The sequence below is a fragment of the Equus caballus genome, chromosome 2 (genome assembly GCF_041296265.1).
Source record: "Equus caballus isolate H_3958 breed thoroughbred chromosome 2, TB-T2T, whole genome shotgun sequence".
Lineage (NCBI taxonomy): Eukaryota > Metazoa > Chordata > Mammalia > Perissodactyla > Equidae > Equus > Equus caballus.
Genome location: NC_091685.1, coordinates 58,413,951 through 58,437,805, shown reverse-complemented (window position 1 = coordinate 58,437,805; position 23,855 = coordinate 58,413,951). Strand labels below are relative to the sequence as shown.

Genomic DNA, 23,855 nt, shown 5'->3' with positions numbered 1-23,855 from the left:
AACTGTCTTTCTAGTCCCCTGTGTGGTAGGTTCCAGCGAGACACTTGTCTGTAAAGGTGCCTGGTGAACTGTGAGATGCTGTGTGCCTGTAGGATCCTGTTAGTGCCAGCTGTCCCTCCGCAGTTTGTTTAGGGAGCTTTGAAGCTGGGAGGGGAGTTTTCAGCTGTGCCTCAGATGATAGAGCTGGGGACCCCCCACACCCTGCCAAGCTGCTTTTGGAGACGTTGTGTGCCCTCCAGTCTCCACCAGTGCTGCAGCCCTTCTGAATTAAACCGCCGTAGGCTTGGCTGGAACCTGAAACCCTCTGACCTGACAGACATCAAGCTTTTCCGCTGAATCAGAGCAGGCCTTGTGGAGACTGCCCCGCTCAGAAGCAGACGGTGACACCACTGGGTACTTGGTCCTGTGCTGGCCACCAGGCCGCTGAGTTATCCCAAGGGCCTGCACTCGGTGCAGAGGCCCCATTCCCACCTGGAGGGCCCTCAGCCTTCAGGATTCCCTGGACCCCGGAGCAAAATAAGGTACTGACTCCACTAGCTTCTTGAAGCTGCTGTGTTGGCATGGTGGCGAGGGTGGCAGAAGGGGAGGTGCATGTGTGTGTGGAGGTGGGAGAGGCAGAGGCTGCAGGACAGGAAGAGAGGGCAGGTAGAGAAGGGACATTGTCCAGTCTTGCATTTGAAAGTGCGGTTTGAGAGTTGACTGTATGTTGGTTCTGTGGTGGATAAAGAAGATGGGGAAGAGAGGAAGGAGAGAGAAAATGAGAAGAGGCAGGAGGACAAAGAGCTAGAAAGAAAGGCTGTTTGAAAGAATATTCAGAGCTGCAGATTCCCAGGCAGGGAATCCTGTCGGTGGCTGTGGGGGAACCTCTCCTGTGGGGCCATTTTCCCCCCCTGGGTTTCCTTAACTAGAGACCCGTGTACAAAGCAATGACAGGGGCCCTTGCCTGAAAAGCTGCAGCCGTTCAGTCAGGTCCTGACCGAAGGCCGGTGCTCAGTACATGGCAATGGACGGCCAGGGTGGTTCAGGGAGCAGTTCTGCAAGGAAGCTGGGTCTGGGTCTGACAGAGTTTTATGGAGTCTTGAAGCCCAAGTCAGAGGCTCGGGGCAGTGGAGGAACCTGGTTTTCTTTGCAGCTCCCTGAGGGCCTGGCCTGGGCCTACCCCAGGACAGTGACTGCTTCCCGCTCTCAGCAGGGACCACTTCCTGTGGACTCAGGCCCATGATTTGCACGCGGACTCTGCCGTAGGGCAGCAGACCCCGCACTCCATTTCAGCCGTTTAACAGCAACATGTCCTTCTCTAGGGAATGTGCAGGGCGTGTTATAGGCCTTGCTTCGCCTGTTCTCAGACCCCCACTAGGAGTCCAGGGGAATGCGCTGTCGCCAACTGACCTTGACAGAGTACATCCTGTCTGCCAGGCCATGCGCTGGGTGCTAAAGATGCAACAGTGAATATGATCCATTCCCCACCCTTCAGCCACTCTCAGTCCTGTGGGAGAGAACATAGTCAAATCCGTTTCACAGATGAAGAGACTGAAATATAAGACTGTGATGTCATTAAAACACTCATTTGTTCTGTCTTTGTTCATTCACTTATTCAGAAAACTTTCACTGAGTCCACATGATATGCCAGACCCTCTGCTGACACTGTAGGCTGGTCCAGAGAAAGTCAGGCACATCCAGCCCCACAATGGGACACCCACACAGACAGTGACAAACATATGGAACAATTTGGGAGTTTGTATTTTGGCTGTGCACTAGAGTCTTAAGACTTTTATCTGTGTAGTTCAGTTTTATCATATAAATGCCATTCAGTTGGGTAATGGGAAATTATGATGTGTGTGTGTACACACAGAGGCTACTGAAATTGCTGCACAGGTCTCAGGGAGATGGGGGGGCAGATGACCAGATAAGGATGCAATAAAAGAAAGCCAGAGCCAGTTTAAATGATGGGGTGACATCTGCAGGAGGAAGGGGAGACAGTATGACCTCGAGCAGGGCTGGGCATTTGACGGCATCAGGACAGTGGTTAAGCCATGGACTGGGCATGGTTGATTGGATCTGCCATTTACTAGCTGTGGATCTTGAGGAAATGGTTCAATCTCTCTAATCTCAGCTTCCTGATCTGTAAAATGAGGAGAACCATACATATTTGATACGGAGTGTACAGACCTTATATTGTGAGGAGTGACTAAGTACTCTATGTAATATGACTGGTGTGTCATAGGAACTCAGTAAACTATTGTCATCCATCAGCAGCAGCAGCAGCAGCATTGCTATCAAAAGTGCCCCATTGGGAAGGAGGAGGAAAGAAGGTGGCAGAACAAGGGGATTTTTCTGGTCGGGCTGGGGCAGAAGGAGTGGGTAGAAGGCCCCCTTCCTGTCTCTCTGGGGATTTCAAGCAGCCACGGGAGAGACCCACATCCTGGGCTGGACTTTCAGGGCTCAGGCTGCGTCCTGCCGGGAGGGAGTGTGTTCCACCTGAACATGAGTGACTGGGGGGAGGCCCTGCTCTGGGGGTGGGGCCCTGGGGCCCTCGAACAAGGACAGGAGTTTATCGGTCCTGTCTCCACCCAACCCCAGGAGCCTCCCCAGAAAGAGATAAGCTCACCCCATCAGTCTCCTCCCATAGAGCAGGTACTTTTTATTTTTAAATGACTGTACATTTTTTTCTATTTACACAAATAATAAATGCTTATATTTGAAAAGCGTGGAACAGTCATAATAACATTTACAATTACCTGAGTCTCCCCACCTGAAACAATTGCCTTTCTGTATTCCCCATTCTTTTCAGTGCATTATTTTTTACTTTTTAAAAAACAATATAGTTGTAATCAAAATATGATTTTATTCTTTCTCACTTTAACATTACTTCATTAACAAGTTTTGTTATTGTAGACTTTATATACACGATTTCAAAAGTCTGCCTTTGATTTTAATCAGATGATGTGTTCCTGTCGAATCATTCCTGCATTGTTAGACTGTTTCCAATTTTACACTATTATAAATAGCAGCGCATTAACATCTTTGTATGCAGCATATTCTGTAACTCGAATTATTTCCTTAGACTAAATCCCCCTAATGGAATTCATATTATTAAAGGGCATGAACATTTAAAGGCTTTTTATGCATATGTTAAGTATCTCAAAATGTTTTCCAATTTTTTCTTACAGTACGTGTAACATATACTCATATAAAAATGTTAAAACATAGAAGTAAGTAAAATGAATGGAAAAAATAATAATCCTACCATCCAAAAATAACCACTTTGACACTTTCATATACTTTCTTCCATATTGTTCTGGTATTGTTTTATATATAAAAATTGTATTTTTCACTTATTTTCACCTGTTTCTCCACATCCTTAAGAATCCTTCAAAAACATGATTTTTAGTTACCGTGAAATAGCCCATTGTATGTATTCATAATTTATATTTTATTGGTGATTATGGGAATTTCCCCCCAGTGCTTCACTGTTATAAATGACACTAAAGTAGTTGCTCAAAGGTCACCACATTCGTGAGGAGGACCCTATCTTAGCGGGAGTCACAGAATTATGAGCTCAAGCACTCAAGTGCCTCAAGAGATCACTCATTCAGCACCCTGCCGCTGGGTTCAAAATCACTCATATCCTCCGTCCACGGACAAGGCATGCGCACTACAGAGAATTTAGAGTGGCTTGTACAAGTTCAGAAATCTTGCAAGTATCAAAGATAAGAACTTAAACCTAAGGTGTTGGGTCCCACGTGATTAAATTTCACACATGATTAAATTTGTTTTTATTCTAAAAATAAAATTATTGTTCTTTTGAGTATTTTGAGAGCTAAGTGTGCCTAAGATGATAATATGTTAAAGGAAGCCTAGAGAGGGTTGATCCTTTATTCATTATTAGCCTGAGGGAAGGTCTCTATTGATGTGTCACGGGTCTCTATCCTTGACTCTATCCTGTCTGGCATTTCGATGAAGCTGGATAAAGTGGGCTTCTGAAAACATAGAGCTAATATAACTAATATGCTGAGTGACCAAAGCAAGATTACAAACTCAGTGGACCTAAAGGATGGACCCAAACTCTTCCTATTAGCAAGAAGTATGAAGATTTAGTTTCTATCCAAAACTTTTTTTAAAAAAAGGAAAGAAAGAGAAACTATACTCAGCACAACCAGAGGCACTCACAACTAGAATAGACAACTAAGTACCGGGGGGGCTTTGGGGAGAAGAAGAAAAAGGGGAAAAAGGAAGACTGGCAACAGATGTTAGTTCAGATGCCAGTCTGTAAAAGAAGAGAGGGAAAAAAAAGGAACTGAACACAGAAAGGAGGAAAACTGACCAGATAGCATGTCTGCTAAAAAATGTTTGGCCGCACAGTTAGCTGCCTCCACTCTGTGCTGGTCAGAGTGTAACACGGGGAGCCACCGAGTCACACAGCTCCGGGAGCAGCGTTTACATGCACTTCAGTGAGACGGCCTTGGACACAGATGCCAAAAAGCTACAGTGATTCTGGACTGTATTAATAGAACTGGAGGGTTGTTTAAAAAAATTTCATGAGGGGCTGGCCCAGTGGTGTAGGGTTAAGTTCATGTGCTCCACTTCGGCAGCCTAGGGTTTGTGGGTTCAGATCCTGGGCACAGGCCTACACACTACTCATGAAGCCGTGCTGTGGCAGCATCCCACATATGAAATAGAGGAAGGTTGGCAAGATGTCAGCTCAGTGAGAATCTTCCTCAAGCAGAAAGAGGAGGATTGACAACAGATGTTAGCTCAGGGCCAATCTTCCTCACCAAAAAAAAAAAAAAAAAAATTCCCGATACTTGTTAAAGATGATAAGGCAGGCTTTATTCAAGGGGGGACTACTACAATGTGGTTTTGTAGCAGGAGAGAGATTGGGCTCAACTCTGAATACAACAAGGACAAGTGGAGATTTATAGCCAAGGAGCAGGGTCAGTGGATGGAAAATTACTAAGAGGAAACATCAAGGATAAGGAAGATTCTGGCTAAACCAACTTGACAGGATTCTTGCTGAAGGTAGGCCAGGATAGTAAGATATTGAGTGTTGGGGGGATAGGAATTTCCTCAGAAATCAAGGGTGGGTGACGTTTGCTAAACTGACCCAGCAGAATTCTTGCTAAATCTAGACTAAGCGGAGATGAACACAGAAGCCCAACAGCCAGTGCCTAGTTGAGAAGAGAGTTCGGAGGAGCCCAACTAGCATTAGGTCAAGGAGAGAATCTTTGTCAGGGTCCAAGGCAATATGCTCATCTGGGCTGCAGCGGGGCCGGAGTTTTAGAGGGATACTGACTAGCTTGAGTGTACCAAGAGAAAAGCAACTGGAATGATCAAAGCCCTGGGAAACAGAGAGAAATGTCCTGTTTACCTTTCAGAAGACATTTATTGAGTACCTACTATGTGCCAGTTGAATAGTACAGACAACAAAAACTAAATTCCTGTCCCAAGGAACTTTACATTCTGATGTGAATACAGGAAGAAAGAGAAAACAAGCTAGTATATGAAAAACATAAGCAAGATTCTTATAGTATGAAAGAAATAAAGGGGGAATGGTGGCAAGTTGGCTATAATCTCCAGAGCAATTAGTGAAGCAGAGGAAAATCAAGAATTGGGGGCCGTCACAGAAACAGAGGAAACTTAGAAAAGGAAGGAAAGGTTGATTGTGTTGAGTGCTGCTGAGAACACAAGGGAGATGAGAACACAGAAGAATTTGGCAAGATGGAAGTCATTTGTTACCATAACACGAGGGGGGCTATGGTTGGAGTAGTGAGAATGGAAGCCCAGGTGGAGTGGGTTGAAGAAACAGTGGAAAGTGAGAAAGTAGAAACAATCTTTCGCTGAAGTTTTTCTGTGAACAGAGAGCAGAGAATGGGATAGTGGCTAGTGGAGGATATAGAGTCAAGGAAGGATGTATTTCAAAAGATGGAAGGTGTTAGCACACAACTGTGTGCCGATGGCAAGGATCCAGCAGAGGAAGGGAGGGTGATGGTCAGGAGAGAGGGGGATGCATAAATGCAGCCGCATGACCTTTGAGATGGCGAGTGGAGATGGATCCAGAGCACAGGTGGAGGACCTGGCTTGCGATAGGAGCAGGGAGACTTAGAAAGCTCGCAGGGGAAGCATTGTGACGGGAAATAAAACAGAAAGTAGGAGTTCACCTGCCAGTAGGTTTGTAGACTTGTTGATAGGAAGATGTTAACTGCTTCCGTTTCTTAATGAAGTTTGAGACTGAAGTTGGATGGGGCAGAAATCAGGTTTAAAAGAGAGGAAAGACATGAAATAATTGCCTTGGAAAGTGAGAGTCCATATTGATGGAGAAATGTAACGGATTGCTGGGCAGAGTAGCACTCTGCCATTTGAGGTTTGTGCAAGCCTCACACATTGGCTCTGGCTAAGTTAAGCAACAAATATATGGGAAGAATGGAGAGAGTTCACATGGTCATAGGAAAAGCTGAAGGACCAGAGTACCAGGGACTAGCCTAGCACCAGAGATCTCAAAAGCAGGAACTCAAGGACAGCGGTAGAATGCAGCTCTTTCGATGAATGAATTCAACCCCTCCACATCCAAATTCCAAGGAGAGAGCATCTGATTGGCCAGATTGAGACAAAGAACAGTGATTTGATTGAAAGTCTCACCAAGACTGTTCAGTGAGAGATGGATACTTCATCCTGCAAAATTATGATATCATTACCCAAACAAGAGGGAAAGGATTCTGGACAAAGTCAGATGACTATGTAGTCATAAATTAAAATGTAACCAGTCAGTAGGAGTGTGTGTTTTCTCCAGAAATATTCAGCCTCTCTGGGGCAAGCTCAAAGAAAGTGGGTCATTGGGATTGAGCTGAATAAGCATTGTGGAATAAGGAGCTTATTATAGTAATTAGACCTTACACAATCATGGGAGGAGCTGGGGAAATAAAAGTCCAAGTTTGGAGCTGAAAGGACCAGAGAAAAGCCACTAACCAGTCCTGGCAGTGGTGAACAAGTGGGCATTTGCAGGAATTCTGGGAGCTAGTCACATCCAGCTGCTGCAGTAGGACCACAGAGGGAGCTGGTGTAGAGGTCCATGGATGGGTGTTGGTTCTCCGTAGCTACTGCCTCTGTGTGTTCACCTCAAATTGTCTGGGTGGGGGCCTGGGGTCACTGTTGGTCAGCAGGGCCAGCAGTTGGGAAGAGTGACCCAGTGAGGGGAAGACTAAGCACAAGCTGGCACCTCTGGCTCTTCTACGTCTGCCTCGAACCAACGACAAGCTTCAGAGTGTGACGGCTGCTGTTTCACTTTGCCTCCCAAATCTTGCACAGCTTCACTTTTGGCTAACTCTAACCATGAACCATTCAGAGTAAGGGATTTTGGGAAACACAGTTCCCAACATAAATAAGTCATCAATATAGAAATACAGCATGGTAAATATAATGGAAGAAAAGACATACAAAGGAATTTAGAGTATTTTGGGGGGCATGAGTATAATGATGGACTATAGGATCCAGAATATGGGGATCACACGAATTGGCAGCCTCAAAGTCACAGGATTTTTGCATTGGGGATGCTAGAGTAAGTGAGCTGTGAGGAAAAGAGCTGATGGAAGGTGGGAATATGAATTTGAGATTTTGGATGTGTTGTGGTTACCGTCCAAGGTGGCTGAGGTGATGGAGACTCATGTGCTGGAAGAATCGTTCATGTGGATGTTGAAGTTGCTGAGAACATGGCTAGGCAGGGACCAGAGAGAAAGTCAATGGGCCTAGAGCCAAAGTGGTCAGTGAGTGTGCCGCAGTGACTGGCAGATTGTTAGGTAGAGCTGTTAGGACAGGCGGACACCAAGCTTGAAACAAGCTGAGAGTTTGAAGTAGAAGTTAAGGGAAGTGGTTTTAAAATCGCAATAGAGAGCAAGGAGGGCCCCTACCCACTTCATGGCCCCGAGGTACCCCAAGGTGAGGAGAAAAAGGGACTGCCATTCTGAGAACACTGCGGGGGAACTAGTGTCCTGAAGGGGGCGCCAGATTTCAGTTAATGAAAGGAGGCGGGTGATGAGTTCAGGGAAGAGGTGAGAATACTGGAGAATGTGCTGATCGCTCAGCACGTGTTCCATGAGGGCACAATTAAATGTCCCCCCGAGGACGGGAGGGCGGTCAGGTTAGGGATTATATTAGGACTTTTCAGTTTCAAATGTCAGAAATCCAACTCAAACTAGGTTCAGCAAAAGAAAAAAGAGAATTTATTTGCTCATATACCTGGAAATACAGGGGGGATGCTAGCTTCAGTCTTGGATGCATCAGACCCTCAAACTATGTCCTGAGGGTGCTCTCCTTCAGGCTCTGCTCCCCTCTCAAACCATGTCCTCGGGGTGCTCTCCTTCAGGCTCTGCTCCCCTCTCAAACCATGTCCTGAGGGTGCTCTCCTTCAGGCTCTGCTCCCTCTCCTCTGTGTTGCTACCTTCTCAGACAGCCTCTGCCCACAGCGGCGGATGGCTGCCCATCAGCTCCAGCTGCACATGGTCTTCGGCACCTGCCTCTTCCCTTATCACAGCAGTGAAATCCCAGTCTGAACCATCCACTGTGGTTAATGCAGGCGCATCTCTAGGTGGCCAGGCCTGGGTCCACTGCCCACCTCCGGTGGGCGGAATCCACCAGAACCACATGCTGGCAAGAAGGGGAATGGTTCTTCAAAGGCAAGTTGTGGTGCTGTCTATCATGAGGAGAATGCCGACAGGGTACTGGACAGGCAAAACATCGGTCGTCCACATCAGGTGCAGGACGGGGATGAGGGTCAGGGTGATGCTGAGTCACTGATGAGGCTGGGATTTGGAATTCTGGCGGGTCACTGGGGAAAACAGGGATATGAGGCATGCTGGCGTTGGCACTGGCAACTTCTGCGGGGAGCGGGCAATCTTCGTGTCAGCCCTGGATACCTGGAGCACCAGGATGAGGCCTTGTCCAGAGCGCCACCTAGCGCTGCATCGTGGCGTAGCGGGGAAGCCCGGGCGCCGGACGGCGTCCCCGTGATTGCTCACTCGCTGACCTCCGGCGAGTCTGTGGTCCAGGAGAGGCAAAGAGTCGTTTGAAAACGTCTGAAGGTAGTGGCGAAGTTTTGAGAGAAAGAGTTAAGGAAGATGCGATTGAGAGCAGCTCTTTGCAACGTGAAGAACTGACCTCTGGAAGCGGGAGGAAACGTTATCCACGTGGCTCTCGAGCAGAACCGGCAGCTACGTGGAGAAGCTAGAGGCAGGTTTTGAGCTAATCATTACAATTAGAACAGTCTAATGAAGACGCGGGCTCTCTGCCGAGGTAGCGGTAGCGAAGGGCTTTCTGCCCTGTCCCTAAAAGTGTGTGAGCAGTGATTTGAATGCCTCGTGAGCTGTTACATAAAGCCTCCCAGCCAGACGCTTTTAAGGTGGCTCCCGGATTTAGGTCCTGTGACTTTATTCACACTCGGAGGGAGGAAGAAATCAACAGCCAAATGGTGCAGTGGCTGAATGTTGTTTCAGTCTGCTCTCGCTTCCCTTCCTTGACTCCTTTTTTTCCTGTCTCCAGGCACCTCCATCCCATCCCCCGGGCCCTGCGCTCTTCTGATGCCTGCTAGATTCCCACCCAGCCCTGCCGTCTAGACACAAGGTCCCTGCTGCAAGGTGAGTGCTCTCCTTCCCATCGGAACGCCCAGGATCTGACGAACAGCCGACTGTCAACAAACAACACAGATGTAAACTAACACTGTGAGTGTCAGAATTTGAGAACTGAGCTCTGTTGGAGGAACTGTGAACTTAATTATGAACAGTCTGTGCCATACATGTTTAATCATTTTCATTTGTTAGCTTCTGTGTTCACTCTTAAATGTGTTGATTAATCTTGTCTCCTCCAATCAGATTGTTAGAACCTGTGGGAGGAGTTTCATGATATAATCTTCTGTTTGATTTTTTTTTTTTCTGCTTTATTTCCCAAACCTCCCCGGTACATAGTTGTATATCTTGGTTGCAGGTCCTTCCAGTTGTGGGATGTCATGATATAATCCTCTGAATCCCCCACAAAACTTGGTATTTCATTAGGCGATCAGTCAATTAAAATCAAGGTGAGTAGCTCTGTGAGCTGGTTTGTTCATTTGTTCAAAACATGTACGAAGACTGTCCACACGCCAGGCACTGTGATGGCTGAGAAGGTGTAGAGGTGAGTGGAACAGAGCCCCTGCTCCAAAGGGAGAAGCAGTGAGACAAAGAGCCTACTAAGCGCCAGGTGCTGTGCTGGGCATGTTCCACCATCCTTGCATTTCACGCTTCAATGCCCCCTCAGGCATGGATGATGAGTTTCATTTTAGAAGAAGACTGAGGCCCAGAAAGGACGGCCCAGAAAATGAGAGCCAAAACTCAAACCCAAGTCAGTCTGCCTCCATGTCACCTATAAAGAAATAAACAAAATGCAATTACAAAACAAATTGGTTCTCATTGGGAAGATACACTTCTTCTTTCAGGAGTCCGAGGAACAAAAGGACCGTTTTCCACCTATGATTGGATCCAGAGAATAGAGCAAAAACTGCCAACCTTAGTCCTGGTGGATACCACGATGGAATTCAGCAAAACCAGGGGCAAGGGTGGCTGCGTCTTAACAGGCAGAACTCTGAGCGACCCTGTCCAGTCGAGTGACAGAGGTACCTCAGAGGGACAAGTTTCTGGCCCGCCTTGCTGCACTGCCGTGAGAGCCACAGCTCGGGTGCCATCTAGTGGTGAGTCCAAAGCCTCGTTGTAGGGCTTGAAAAAGGATCTGGTACCAACATCCTTCACAATTCGTGAAGAGCTGAGATTGAGAGTCAGCTGTAATGGGTAGGTCCTAAATCCCAGGCCCAGAACCCATCCTAGGATCCCAAAAGAAGTTCATGTGCTGCCCATGTTGACGTCAGATCTGTATCCCTGAATTCAGTGGGCTCTCTCAGCCCACACCTTCACCTTCCAGGCTTTCTGGAAAGACAGTTGAATGTCCTTCTATACTCTCCTTTGCATTTCCGTTCGTGTTAGTCACAAATGAAAAAAAAAAAAACTCAGTCTAGTCTTGCAGTTCCAAAACACACACACACACACACACCCCCCACCTGCTGGCAGGGTCATTCATCAGAGAGCCTCTCCAGGGGAACTTTTCTTAAACACAATATTCAGGAGGGAAAAATCCAGCAGCTTGGGAAGGCAAGGAATAAGGACCACCACGGAAGAAAATGCTGTTCTTGCCAAAGGAACCTCTGTAACAGGGCGTCCTCAGCAGCCTCTCAAGGCACCGGCTGCCTGCTCCTGCTTTCTGCCCCTTCTCTTTGCCGGTTGTGCCACAACGCAGCCCCGGCTCCACCTTCCAGTAGGGCAGGCGGCGGTGCAGAGCCTGGACCTGGACAGGAGGGAGATGGGCAGTATCAAGGGGCCAGAGACGAAGACTTGGCCTCGGTGGCAGAGGAGATGGAGCGTCTACATGGCATCCCAGAAGATTTCCTCTGAACACGACTGGATAATGAAGAGTTCTCCAAGCTCAGATGGGCTTTTGCACTTGGTTCACCCAATTTAGTAATTCATTATACAAGTGAATGAAAATATTAGATTCTGTCAATATACACATTTTTAATTAAAAAATATACTTCCATTTTAGATCTTGTTGTAGGCAGAATAATCCCCCCCTCCCCAAATTTCCACATCTTAATCCCCAGAACCTGTGACTGGATGAACTTGCATGGCCAAAGCGACCTGACTCTATGTGATTAAAGTTAAGTACCTTGAGATGGGGAGAGTATCTTGGGTTATCCAGGTGAGTCCAATCTAATCACATTAGCCCTTTGAAAGCTGAGAACCTGGGGCCAGCCCCGTGGCACAGTGGTTAAGTTCGTGCACTCGGCTTTGGCGGCTCAGGGTTCTTGGGTTCAGATTCTAGGTGCAGACCCACACACTGCTCATAATGCCATGCTGTGGCAGCGTCCCACATACAAAAGAGAGGAAGATTACCACAGATGTTACCTCAGGAACAATCTTCATCAAATAAAAAGAGGAAGGTTGACATGTCTGTTGCCAATCTTCCACACCAAAAAAAAAAAGCAGAGAACCTTTCCAGGCTAGGGTCAGAGAGAAAGAGATGACAACAGGAGAAGAGTCTGAGCGAGATTTGATGTTGTTGGCTTTGAAGATGGAGAAAGGAGGCCAAGGAACCAAGGAACCAAGGAATGTGGGCAGCCTCTAGAAGCTGGAAAAATGAAAGAAAATAGATTTTCCCTGGAGTCTGCAGAAAAGAATGCAGCCCTGTGGACATCTTGGTTTTAGCCCAGTGAGACCGGTGTCCAACTTCTGCAGAAGTGTAAGATAATTTGCATCATTTTAAGCTACCAAATTCGTGGTAACTTGTTAGAGGAGCAATAAAAGCTAACACAGGCCTCCTGTAGGATTCGAGCTCTCCAAGTCTCTGCCAGCGTCAAAGCGAGAACGGCCGGAGCTATGCTGCCTCTCAGAGACTCGGCTCTGAGTGGAGCCGTGGTTTGAGGCTTTGTTTCAGCACCTGGGGGAAAGGTGTCGTTTCTGTTCATCTGTTTTATTACTCAGAAACCCAAAGATCTCCTCCGTGCCACCTACTGGGCCGTGGCTTTAGGCTCTTCAAAGAGTTGGGGGCTCCTGGGGATGGCCTCGTCGTTGACTTGGACACACTGTAGAAGTAGATACGTGAATAGGTACTGTAGACAGGGCGCAAATCAGATCGTCCCTATCAGGAAGTGCTGGCTCCTTAAGAAATAATGATCGAATCATAAAGTCCAAACCTCCTTAATGTAGTAATTCCATTCTTGGGAATTTTGTATTTGAAATTAATTCAAAGAAGCTAAACAAAATGCATGAAAATTTTTATAATAAGATTATCTGTAACAGTAAAAGCAATAACAAAGGAAACAGAATTCCAACATAAGGAAAATGTTAATAAATTACTAATCGATACCATTATGGAACCATTGAGAATTACAATTATTCATACTATAGAAACATAGGGAATAGTCTCATTATGCTAAATGGAAACAGCATGCTATAAAATAGTCTTCGTTCAATAATCCTTTGCTGACCACATGCTATAGATCAGAGATTGTACCAAGTGCCCGGCAATTAGGGTGAGCCAAAGTAGATATATGGACTGAGGAGTACCATGACTGCAGAAAGGTAAAATGGTCTATACACATGGAAGGAGAGGTGCTAAAATGTGAAGCAAGATGTTCTGTTACGTAACCTTCTTAAATTGTCTTTTCAGTTATAATCATTATATTAAAGGACAGGGCAGGAAAAAACGTAAACCTCTGGGCCTAAGTTCCAGCGCAGAGCAGGAGTGGCAGCAGGCTCCTTGCTGAGGAATATACTGTTTAGAAACACAACAAACCACAGCCTGGCAGGTCAGGAGGCCAGGCTCTTCCCCAGCAGGGAGGCAGGGATCCAGCTGTACACACAGGTCCTTCCCAGGGTGGGCAGCTCTGGGAGGCCACATCTGAGCCTGGCCTGGCCCCTCTGCGTATTTGGGAAACTTTCACTGCACTAGGCATGGCCCCACGGGACGTCAGCACCTGTCTCTGTCTCCCTGGATGCTGAGAGGTTAACTGTGAAAGCAGATGCTACATTACTCATCCTTTTTATGCCGCTGTCTGTGTCTGGCAAGACACATACATCCGGCCTGCCTCAGTTTCCCTGTGTGAACAAGGAAAATCTGAGCTTGCTAATTTCTAAAGTGCCTTGTAAAGGCTCTAGGCCAAGTGAGATGAATCCTCAGTAGACACAGCCCCTGACCACTAGCTTGTAATCTGAAAACGCTTTCATGATGGTGCAGACGTGAAGAATGTGCAGATGACTGAACAGCTACTGAGCACATGACAAAATGGAAGAGACTCATTAGCAATGAACGTTAATTGTCCAACATGTCTGTGTAGGTACGGTGTGGTTTGAAGGGCCTTTATAGAGCTTTCACCTTCTCTCTGATTACCTTCTCCTACCAAACTGGAAGTTGCTGCTAAACAACAATTAACAGCTGACTTTTATCAACTCTCATTACATGCCAGGCACTGTGCTCAGCACTTCACTTGAATTATTTCATTTAGTCCTCGCAGCAGTCTAAATAGATGTTAACATGATCTCCTTTGAGAAAATGGGAGCTTAAACAAGTTAATAACTGGCCCAAGCTGTCATAACTAATAATGGCCCAGGACTCGGAAGTCCACGTTGAGAATTCTCACTCACACTTTGTCACTGCAATCAGAACTTTGTGTCTGATTAATTCTAGTCGTTCTTCCAAATCCAGCAAATAAAGCAGCCTTCTCTGCACCCACCCCCACCACTGTCCAACCTCCAACCAGTCTCCCAACCTCTTGTGCTTTGTGTCTCTGTGGGCTGCCGTTGCACCCACCTGATGTCCCTTACGCCTACATTCCCCTCTCAAGCACTCAGCGTGACTATACGTCTGTTCTAGTCCTTCTGTCCTTCACTTCACCACGTCCTGCCCTCGACTGGTCCTTTACTGTACTTTAGGGTAACGTCTGCAAACGTAACCAGGCGTCAGAATCACCTGGAGACCTTGTGCAGCCACAGGTTACTGGGCCGCACTCCCAGAGTTTCTGATGCAGCAGCTCTGGGGTTGAGTGGATAATCTGCATTTCGAGCAAGTTTCCAGATGAGGCTCATGCCGTTGATTCTGGTGTCACACTTTGAGAATCCCTGCTCTGGGGTGCCTGCGTTCTACTATATTTTCTGTGTTGCTAACCTTCTCCCTAAACAAACTCTTCCCCATGTCTTACAGGGAAACCTGGCTTTTCTTGATTTCTGATCTCAAGGCAAGGAAGAGTGGTTCCCACTGACACTTCTCACACCCTCATCTCACGATTTCTTTAGTCTTCCGGCTCTGATAACCATTTCCGTACCAGCCACACGTAGAAAATAAGGCTTATTTCCTGCGCTCCACCCACCGTCACAAACAAGAGAAGGACTTCCAGCTGGTGCTCCCGACAACCCCCATGGCTATTGACTTCTTCCCGACTTAGCTGCTCAAGACAGTCACAAATCTAGGATTGGGTCCATTATGTATTCAAGCCCCCTAACCTCAGAGGGAACCGCACAACTGCTCAGTTATCTCTATAATCGCCCCTGGCTGATTCACCTGTCACGTCCCTACAGGCTCCCATTTTAACACCTGCCGGTCCTCAGGAGCACCTACCTTCTCCATTGCCTCCTCTCTGAGATTGTGCCCTTGCCACCAAAATAGCTGACAAAATGGAGATCAGCTATGAGCTATCTCAGTATCCTCTTAGTGACTTCAAAATAGTTCTGCTTCTCCACTCATTCCCCTCCTTCCCTCCTATTTCAAAAGAAGCAGCAGCTTCCAAACCACAATGAGATACCACCTCACACCATCAAGATGACTACTATCAAAAAACCAGAAAATAACAAGCGATGGCAAAGATGTGGAGAAAATGGGAGCCTTGTGCGCTGTTGGTGGGAATGTAAAATGGTGCAGCCCTTGTGGAAAACATATGGCAAAAAATTAAAAATAGAATTACTATATGATCCAGCAATCCAACTTCTAGTTGTATATCCAAAAGACCTGAAAGCAGGGTCTCAAAGAGATATCTGTATACCCACATTCATTGTGACATCATTCACGACAGCTAAAACGTGGAAGCAACCCAAGTGTCCATCAACAGATGAATGGCTAAACACAATGCGTTATATACATACAATGGAATATTATTCAGCCTTAAAAAGGAAGGAAATTCAGACACATGCTACAACATGGATGAGCCTTGAGTTCATTATGCTCAGTGAAACAGGCCGGTCACAGAACATAAACATTGTGTATTCCACTTTTATGGGATACCTAGAGTAGTCAAATTCATAGAGACAAAAGTAGAATGGCGACTGCCAGGGGTCTGGGGAGAAGGGAATGGGGAGTTATTATTTAGTGGATACACAGTTTCACTTTTGCAGGAGGAAAAAGTTCTGGAGACTGGTTGTACAATAATGTGAATATACTTAACACTACTGAACTGCACTCTTAAAAATAGTTAATATGGTAAATTTTTTATTGTGTGTATTTTACCACAACTTAAAAAAAAAAAGAGGAGGAGGAGCCAGGCCCTTGGCATAGAGGTTAAGTTCAGTGTGCTCTGCTTTGGTGGCCCTGGTTTGTGGTTTTGGATCCCAGGCGTGGACCTACACCACTGGTCAGCCACACTGTGGTGGCAACCCACATATAAAGTGGAGGAAGATTGGTACAAATGTTAGCTCAGGGCTAATCTTCCTCAGCAAAAAAGAAAAGAAGAGGAGTCTTTCCTCCTCCTCACACTAATTGTTCTCTTTGCAGCCTCAATCCTATCTCACACCATCTTTTCCAGGAGGCTATACCTTCTGTCTCTCCCTTCCAGGACTGCCACAAACATTTGTGCATATGGTTAGATATATTTAAGATTATAAACGCAGATAACATATATGTAAATAAAATATTTTATCATTCTAACTTGAAAAATATATATTTGTAACAACAAAATAGAAAATGTGTAAGTTGTGGTTTCTCTAACACTGAAAGTCAGTAAGCTATCAAGGCTCTGGCTGCATCCTTAAGCCACGCCATCCCTACTCCACTGGCCATCTCTGCCCAGCAGAGCAGCCCAGGCCAGTCCACACTCTCATACTCTTGGGCCACAGATCCAGGCCAGCTTGCACCCTTGGGCAAAGTTCTCTGCCACGAGCAGGCTATGCAATCCTGAGGCAGCCACTGAGCTGACAGTTATGCAGTCAATCATATGGGGCCTGGCACTGAGAAGAGCCCCGCATTTGGTTTCATGTTCTGCTGTCACTGTCTTGAAATTCTTATTAATTTTTGGACAATGTCCCTGTACAAGACATTTTCAACGTTTTCATTTTCACTGAGTCTCCATATTGTGTGGCCGGTCCTAGATAGCCACACCCTCCTGGGAGCGCTTGAACCCAAGCCTGGGGATGGGCCTGGAAGGGGCTGGGGGCTGCTCCCTGAGTCCTCAGTTCCTTCCTGTCCACTCCCCCGCAGCTTAGAGGGAGAAATTGCTTTTCTGCACCTGCTTCTTCCGGACCCCTTTGTGAAACCTCTTCTTTTAATAGTTAATTACCTTCTCCTAGTTTACAATTCTTTATATTAAATTTTTCCTGTTCAAATAACATATATGCCTTATGCCTCCCTACTGATATAGGGAGACAAAGAGTAAACTAACAAAAGAACAAAATCTATAGTATGTCAGACGGTGATGCCTGCTACAGAGAAAAAGCAAAGCAGGGAATGGGCACGGGGAGTGTGGGGAGGAGGAGGGCAGCTTGGACTCTTCAGTGGGGGTCAGAGAAGGCAGCACAGAGACGGATGTTGGACTGAGAAGACACATTTGACTCCTTGTCCCCAATTCCTACTGAAATGACGAGATAGTATAAAAATAAGGTTCAACCTGCATCACTGAAGTGGAACATTCCCCATCCAAGTCCAGAAACTCTAAGGAATTTCATGCTAGACACACAAGGCATGGGGATCAGAATATTGTGAGGAAAGATAAATCTTCTCCCTGGACCACCCACTGCTTTCTCTCCCTTTCCTGTCCCCTCTCCTCTAGTGACCTTAAAGGATGGTAAGCTGAGAAGTGACCTCTCTTGCCAAGCTGTATCTATATTCATAGATGTCTACCTCTGATCAGGAAGGAAAATAATATCATTCATTCATTCACTCACTAATCACTTAGCAAACATGTTTGGAGGACATCCTATGTGCCCAGCACTGTACTAAGCTACATACTGAAGGGTATTAAGTAGAAGACATAGTCCCTGTCTTCAAAGAGATGACAGTCTAAGAGGAGAGGATTTGGGAGATAAGACACATATGCAGATAAGTATTATGCAAAGCTAAGAAGGATAATGAGCAAGTTGATAACAAATATGAATTCCAAAGACTCTGACAGATGAAGCTGTTGGCCTGACCTCAACAAGATGAAATGTTCAATTCAGTTCAAGCAGACATTATTGAGCACCTTCTTGAAAAAATACAGCATGCGTTTCCAACAGGGATGAATTTGGAGATAGGGTAAAAGAAGAATCCTTGCAGCGGGAGGGGGGTGAAATCTATTCCTGTCTGTGGAAGGCAAGCGAGTTGGATGCCTCTTAGTTCTGCAGGGCATGAGAGGAACGCATCATGGGCACACAAAATGTTTTCGTTGGATTGCACTCATGTTTGCTCCAGGCTGAGAAACACAGAGGAATGAGATGGTAGCAAAGAGCAAGAGCAGTTACACCAAACAATGGTGCTGAGCGATAAAGGAGGAAGGCTTTCTCGCCTGGGGAGGTTAGGGACAACTTGATGATGACACGGCTTCAGAGGGGCAAATTGAAGGATGCATTGGAGGGCTTTCCTCCAGGCAGTCAGGAAAGAGGGAATTAGGGGCCAGCCCAGTGGCACAGCGGTTAAGTTCGCACGTTCTGCTTCGGTGGCCCGGGGTTCGCCAGTACAGATCCCGGGTGCAGACATGGCACCGCTTAGCAAGCCATGCTGTGGCAGGTGTCCCACATATAAACTAGAGGAAGATGGGCACAGATGTTAGCTCAGGGCCAGTCTTCCTCAGCAAAAAGAGGAGGATTGGCAGCAGATGTTAGCTCAGAGCTAATCTTCCTCAAAATAAAAAGGGGGGGGGCATTATTCCACTCATAGGGAACATATGTAAAGACACAGAGACATGAAAATAAGGAATGATCTGGGAGCAAGCAAGTAGTTAAGCACGTTAGAATACAGGGAATATATGGAGGAAAGTTAGGACATAAGTTCCTAACACTTCATCAGATGAAGCTGATCTTGAAGAATGTGGCTTATATCTGATCAGAACAGCATGATTCATGTACCAGTCATAGTAATCAGGGGATAAAATTACTCCACTTAATCAGGCCAAGGTCATATTTTCTGACCCAAATGGACTGAGTGTGAGATAGTCATATTCCTTTGGAAATTTGAGGTAGTTACCAAAAACAGGGAAGAGTCCTACGCAGCAAAAACAACCATGTCCACTCCCTACTAGAGTATTTAATGATCCATATCTCATATGACCTCTTGATGGTACAGTTGACCACGCTGCTATGATGAGAAAAGGTTGAAGGAAACCCTGAATTTCAATGTTGCTTTGAACAAGTCACCTGCTCTTTCTGGATCTCAAGTGCATTCTCTGTAACAAAACACCATAAAATAAGAATTCTCTTGGCCCACTCTCTGCCTTAGGAATGCCAGGCTCATAAATGAGGTCATGTCTGTCAAGTTCTATGATCTCCTTAAAGACAAATGCTGTATAAATACATAGGATTATCAGCCAAGTCACTCAAAAACCAGTCTGTGCATGAATGCATTGGAAGTCAAACAGGACCGGGGGAGGGCAATGAGACTCGTCATTTCCAAGGGCCACTGATTCCACTGTTTCCATGACATCTATTGCCTCGCAGTTACCTCCCCCAACCCACACATGCCAGGAAGGACAGTTTAGCCAATCTAGGCTCCCTGGAATGACGGGTTAAAACATTTGGAGAGCAAAGCCAGCAGAATGCCAAGCAATTGCCATGGTGGGGGCTTTTTCAGAAAAACAATTAAAAATAAATCCTGTTTGGGTTTTAAATACTGACGGTTATTCACTGGCCCTGATCCATTCATCAAGGTTCCGACATGCACAGTTTCAAAGTAATCTGGAGTTCAATAAAAAAAATGAAAGGGCTCTTCTATCTTACGTTTGATGTCACAAGGAGAAGGAGGAGGAAGAGAGGGCAAGGGGGAAGGAGGAAGAGGAAGACCCTGTTTCTAGTCTTCTCTTTTGTGTCTTAGAAATCATGGGTTTAGGGGCTGACCCTGTGGCTGAGTGGTTAAGTTTGCGCACTCCGCTTGGGCGGCACAGGGTTTCGCTAGTTCGAATCCTGGGTGTGGACACGGCACCACTTGTCAGGCCACGCTGAGGCGGCGTCCCACATGGCACAACTAGAAGGACCCACAACTATGTACCGGGGAGCTTTGGGGAGAAAAAGGAAAACATAAAATCTTTAAAAAAGAAAAAGAGAAATCATGGGTTTTAGACCTGGAAAGGACCTTAGATGTCTACCTAACGACCTTCCCCTTCCCTTTTTAAAATTATATATGGTGGTGAGGAGCAATGAGGCAAATGAAATTTTCTAAGCTTACACGCTCAGTTAGCAGCATAGTGGGGACTGGGCCTTGGGTGTCTACCTCCCAGTTTGGTACTCTCTACATTCAATCTTCCTGTCTCCCTCCCAAGTTTAGGAGCTCGGGCAAGTCGCTTTGCCTCTGAGACCTCAGCTGTCTCATCTATAAAATGTAAATGAAACCCAAACTGACTACAGAAAGACAGCTGGAAAATATGACCTCTTAAGGTCCCTTTTAGCTTTCAATCAACCAGTCAACAAATATTTTTAAAGACCTACCAGCAAGTAATGGAATATCCAGCCAAGAGTAATTGAAACAAGTAAAGGCTTGATTTTCCTCTCATAACAAGAAGTCAGGAGGTAGACCCAGTGGCTGGTATTAGTTCAGTGCCTTTAGTGATGCCATGATCGCCCCAGACAATGTGCTTTTTCTATTTCGTCATATTTAGTATTGGCTTCTTATCTGCATTGCTCTTCCCTCATGGTTGCAGGATGGCTTCTGCAGTCCAGGTGTCACCTGCTTTCTCAAACTTTAATGCTCTTAAAACACCGAACGTGATGAGTTACTTTGATCTTGCAACCATTGTTAGCTGTAGTTCTCTCGCAGACATCCTTCAAACTGAAGATCATTCCCTTTATAATTGAGAGGTTTTGTTTAAAATCATGAATGTCGAATTTTGTCAAATGTTATCTCTTCATCGATTGAGATCATGTATATCATATGAATTTTCTCCTTTATTCTGTTTATGTAGCGAATGACATGGATTGATTTTAAAATGTTGAAGCAACCTTGCATTTCTTGAAAAAATCCCACTTGGTTAAGCTATCTTATTCTTTTTAGGTATCACTGGATTTGACTTGTCAGTATTTTGTTAGAAGTTTTGCATTGTTGCTCATAAGGGATATTGATGTGTAATTTCCTTTCCTTCTTATTTCTCGGTATCAGGAGTATTCTGAACTTATGAGTCAGGAAGTTTCTCTCCTCCTCTGTTTCTCAGAAAGAGTTTATGTAAGATTGGTAAGATTTCTTTCTTAAATGGTTGATAAAATTTACTAGTGAAACCATCTGGGCCTGGAATTTTATTTTGGGGACCTTCAAAGATATACAGCTATTCAGATGTTCTATTTCTTCTTGTTTAAATTTTGGGAAATTGTGTTTTCTAAAAATTTTTTTCATTCCATCTAATTTAATGAATTTATCAGCATACAATAGTTCATAACGTTTTCTTATTCTTTTAATTTTTGTAGCATCTATAAGGATGTTCCTTTTTTATCCTTGATATTGATTGTGTTTTCTTTCTTTTTTCTTGATCAATCTCACTAGAAGTTTATCAACTTTGCTAGTATTTTCTAAGAATCAAATTTTGGCTTTATTAATTTTGTCAATTTTTAAAAAAATTATTTCCTTCCTTCTACTTTCTTTGGGTTTAACATGCTTTTCTTAGCCTAACTTCTTAAGGTGGGATATTAGATCATGGATTTCAAGTGTTTTTTCTTTACTAAAATAAGCTTTATAAAGCTATAAATTTCTCTGTTAGTACTGCTTCAGCTGCATTCCATGAATTTCGATACATTGTATTTGCATTATTACTCTGTTTGAAATGTTTTCTAGTGCTCTTAGATCTGTGCCTGGAATAAAGTAAGTCCTCAGCAAGTGGTATCTCCTGCTGGCTTAGTTTTTCGTTTCTTTTGTTAATGAGAATAAGCTGATGGATCACTCTGACAGTTGTGTTCCTTCCCCCTTCAGAGTCTCTTTGCTGTTTCCACTGCCTGAAACTATTCCTCCACATAGGCCCTGACTTCATCCTTCTCTAGTTTTTCCTGTTCACCTCTTGAGTGTGATCTCAAACATCATTTCCTCAAAGAAGCCTTCCCTGATGACCCAGACCGGGATGGTCCTCTCATGTTCTGGGTTGAATAGTGTCCTCCAAAAGTTCACGTCCACCCAGAACCTATGAATGTGACCTTATTTGGAAATAGGGTCTCTGCAGATGTAACTAAGAAGAGGTCATACTAGATTAGGGTGGGCCCTAAATCCAATATGACTGGTGTCCTTAGGAGAAGAGACAAATGTGGACACAGAGACACACAGGAGAACACCAGGTGACAACTGGAGGGGTGCCTCTACAAACCAAGAAATGCCACAGACTGCCAGCAGCTACCAGAAGCTCAGGAGAGACAAGGAAGGATCCTCCCTTAGAGTCTTCAGAGAGAGCATGGCCCTGCCAACACCTTGATTTCAGACTTCTGGAAAGGCTTCCAGTTCTGTGAAAGAATAAATTTGTCATTTTAAGCTACCCAGTTTGGAGTAATTTGTTACAGCAGCTCTGGGAAACTAATACACCACGTTACATGTTTTCATACTTTCTTTATATTTTTCTTTCCCAGCTCTTATCAGATAATGATTACATAGAACTATCAGGAAGTACTAATGGTGTACTACTTTAGTCTGGCATTTTAGTGGAGGCTCCTTAAGAGAGACTACCACACTCCAAACCAGTATCCCAAATGGGAAAGACTTTGAAGGGCACATGATTTCAAGGGTGTGTGGCCCTAACATCACAGCATGTCAGTAGCCAACTACTTCAGCTCCTTAAAGCTAGCCTTAGGTACACGTCCAAGAGGTTGCTAATGTGTGAACTATCCAAACGGGTCATTTTTTCTTATAGCAACAGGTTGCCATACAAGGGCACTGAAGTAAGAGTCAGAAATATCAGTTCTGCTTCCCCCTCTGCCTCCAGGGATCTTGGGCAAGTCACTCAACCTCTCTGGGTTCCTGGTGGTTTTAAAGGAGATGGTTTGGAATAGACGGTTTCCACAGTCCCTTGGCTCAAACATGTTCTAAGGTGGAGCAATAGTAAAGTCGGTATCCACTCTAAAGCACAAGGCTGCCTGGGCTCCGCTGGCCTTATTCCATGGACAGCATCTGGTCCAGGGATGCAACATCACCACCCCGGGATGACCCCAGCTGGCACTGGACCAAAGGGACTCTGCTTAAAATGCGTAACTACTTGTTCTGTCCAAGCTTGTTTCACTTCCGAAAAGGAAGGAGTAGATGTTTTTAGGGCTCTCATCTTTAAAAACATTTGAAAGCAGCTAGGTTGGCTGGTCACTTCCTATCTCTGGACAGCACTGGATTCACCTGTAAGAAAAGAGGGGAAAAGGATGGAATCTGTGCTTCCCAAGGTCTCTTCAGTTGTTTCGTGCAAAGCTCTGTGACTTTAAGGCAGTTTTCTGTCAAGCTGGAGAGGCGCTGTTCTGCCACAAGCCAGGCTGGCTGAGCAGTGCGGGACAGGGTGCCAAGAGACCCAAGGAAAGACCCCAAGATGGCAAAGGAGACATATGGGTTTACCGGGTTGCTTACAGGGAAGGTCCAGTGGCACAGGCTGGACAGGCAGTGTGCATCCGCTCCAGCCCCCTGAGAGAAGCTGGCTTAAGTAAGCAGAGGAACAAAGCCTGCGTGCTTGCCAAGGGGGACTGTCCCTCTATGACCTGCATTCCAAGGCCCAGCTCCCAGGGGGCCTCAGAGCTCCCTCAGACCGCCAAGGTCTCTGTGCTAACCCCTCCAGGAGAAAGCAGCTGGCTAACCAAGCCCAGGGCTGTCAGCATCCCAGTGCAGTGCACAGCCCAGAGAGGAGCCTCAAGGACACGTGGCTTAAAAGACACGCAGGCGAGTGGCCCTACAGGGGCCTT

General features: G+C 45.6%; 1 long non-coding RNA gene across 1 annotated transcript; it reads left to right on the top strand.

Annotated features, from left to right (window-relative positions):
- The first annotated feature begins 384 nt into the window (after window positions 1-384).
- Window positions 385-22,459, top strand: LOC102149524 (uncharacterized). The gene is made up of 3 exons (XR_289894.4): window positions 385-521; window positions 9,529-9,623; window positions 14,767-22,459. It is a non-coding gene; the product is annotated as an uncharacterized lncRNA (long non-coding RNA).
- Window positions 22,460-23,855: the final 1,396 nt, after the last annotated feature.